The 2,159-nt window shown below is 36.5% G+C and overlaps 1 protein-coding gene across 2 annotated transcripts in view; it reads left to right on the forward strand.

The window, feature by feature from the left end:
- Positions 1–402, forward strand: part of LOC126235934 (protein rhomboid) — a 331,404-nt gene extending 331,002 nt beyond the window's left edge. For both annotated transcript variants that reach the window (XM_049944896.1, XM_049944897.1), the window contains exon 8: positions 1–402. This exon is cut by the window's left edge and continues 1,245 nt beyond it. The gene's annotated coding sequence lies outside the window, so the exon portion shown is untranslated.
- The last annotated feature ends 1,757 nt before the right edge of the window (positions 403–2,159 follow it).

A 2,159-nucleotide genomic window follows, 5' to 3' on the forward strand; every position in this document is an offset into this window, starting at 1 on the left:
GCAGGAACACTATTGTCCTAATGTATGAAATGTTAAGGTGTGAATCACATTGTTATTGCATCAAAATAAGTGAAGTGCAGATAACTCGTATTTGATTGACAGTGAGCTTCGTTAACTACTATTCATTACTTTCTCTTTCCATATTTATGTTGCATGTAAAGTTTCTGCGTTTTGGCACTATTTCTTCCATGTCACTCACAAAAGGGAGGGGAAAGAATCACAACATAAGTATTCCACCAGTTCGAAGTAAAGTAAATTACCAGTTGCTTTGTAACAGCTCGATTTCTAAGGATATGGTGGCTTATGTAGCATTTATTATGTAACCTTTAATTTTTGAATGTCTGAATGTAATCAAAATTTGATTATTGGCACTGGAATATGGAAATAAATCCATCATACTCATCTCTGTGTACTTTGAATTGTGTACTTGACTAAGATTTCAGGCTGGGAGAAAGAAACGTTTCAGTGATCCTCTCCAATTATTTTATGAGCATTACTGCAGAAGTCAACTTTTTAAGTTCTTTCAAACTTTCTCTACTGTAAGAAGATAGGTAAATGTGATGCTCAGTGAAAGTTGGTTACAGATACAAAATTTCTGTTCATTTACACGTGTTATTTTCACCTAATAGTAAACAGTTACTTTCTACATATCTATTTTAGAGCAGTGGTGCAGCAGGGAAAAGTATAAAGATTAACTCTCCTTGCTGGCCTAATGAATAGACTGTCAGGCTGTTGGACTGGTTTCCAAAAAGTCTGATAGTGCTCTTATGGTGATTATGTCATGCTTGTTTCAATAATTTCCCTCTGAAATTACCAGCAGTCAAAACTACGCATTCTCCTTGAGATCTGAGTATCTAGTTATGTATTTAAATAATTGATCAGTTCAGATCAAATTTCTGTGAGTAAATTAAAGTGATCTACACATATAAACCCAACAACAGTATTATTTTAATCTGTTCCTACATAGGCTTGCCAACTAACACAGCTGAAATAAAATTTTACACACACACACACACAAGCAAGCAAGCACTGTTTAACGTAAAACATTTACTACAAAAAGTTTGTCTAGCTCAGTACTGCAGTGTCAAGGAAATTACTTCAAGAAAGGCAAATAATGGGTGGAACACAAACAAGATACTGGAGAAAAGATTACTTTTTTCACCTCCACTGAATAGAGGAAGTTAGACTAACAAATCTCTATGAAAAAAAGAGGACAATGCTAACCTAGCTAACAAAAATAAGAATAGAATTGGAAAGAAGTAACAACAAGGAATCAAAAACAACATATGGGAGCTCTTAAGAACTAAGAGCCTCAATTTAGACGGATACCAGTACCAAGGCAGAGGGTGGGGGAGGATGATATGCATATGGAGAAGATGTAGTACTAGAAAAAGAAAAGACAGGTAACAGGAATTGTTGTGTGATCCTATTTGGCTAATGCACAGACAAAAGAAATATAATTTTCATATAAATGTACTAGCAGACCTCACAGTGAGCCATAACATTGTCAGCAAGTGTACCTTGAAGTAACTTCGAAAATATTCCGTACTACTGCACTGATGATTAATCAAGTATAATAATTAATTTATTGCATCCATAGAGCCCATCAAGAAGGAGAAGCTCCAGAAATGTGGAATGCGTCCCTATATACATTAACATAAAACTGACTTCGTAGGAAATTAATCTGTATACTGTTCATCAAATAACCATTGCAGCCATAAATAGTTATGAGTGGCAGTTTAATAAACATATCTTTTCAAAAATTTGACTCCACAGGGAGGCCTGACTTCCAAAGGTCAGTCTTTCATTTTGTGGTACTAGAGCATATTCTGTCGAGAGCCTTCCTGATTTCTGGAGGGGCTGTACCAACAAGATAGTGCAGTTTGTTTACAGGTGAAGGTCTTAAACCCTCCGTAAAAGCGTGACAGGTCTCATTCAGTGCTCCATCTATATTTGTATGACATGGCTGGACTTAAACCATCTCAAACATGTACATTCAGCACTGCAGTAACTGCCAGCACACTAGTTCTCACGGTGCGTGGGTGGGTTCACGATGTGGTACCTGTCAAGTTTCCGCACTACATTGTTTCTGCAGGAACGTTGTGTTTCATGTTTAGGCAGTGTTTCTGATATTTACGTGTCACTCCCAGATATTTCAG

This window comes from Schistocerca nitens, chromosome 2 (assembly GCF_023898315.1).
Source record: "Schistocerca nitens isolate TAMUIC-IGC-003100 chromosome 2, iqSchNite1.1, whole genome shotgun sequence".
NCBI classification, from domain to species: Eukaryota; Metazoa; Arthropoda; class Insecta; order Orthoptera; family Acrididae; genus Schistocerca; species Schistocerca nitens.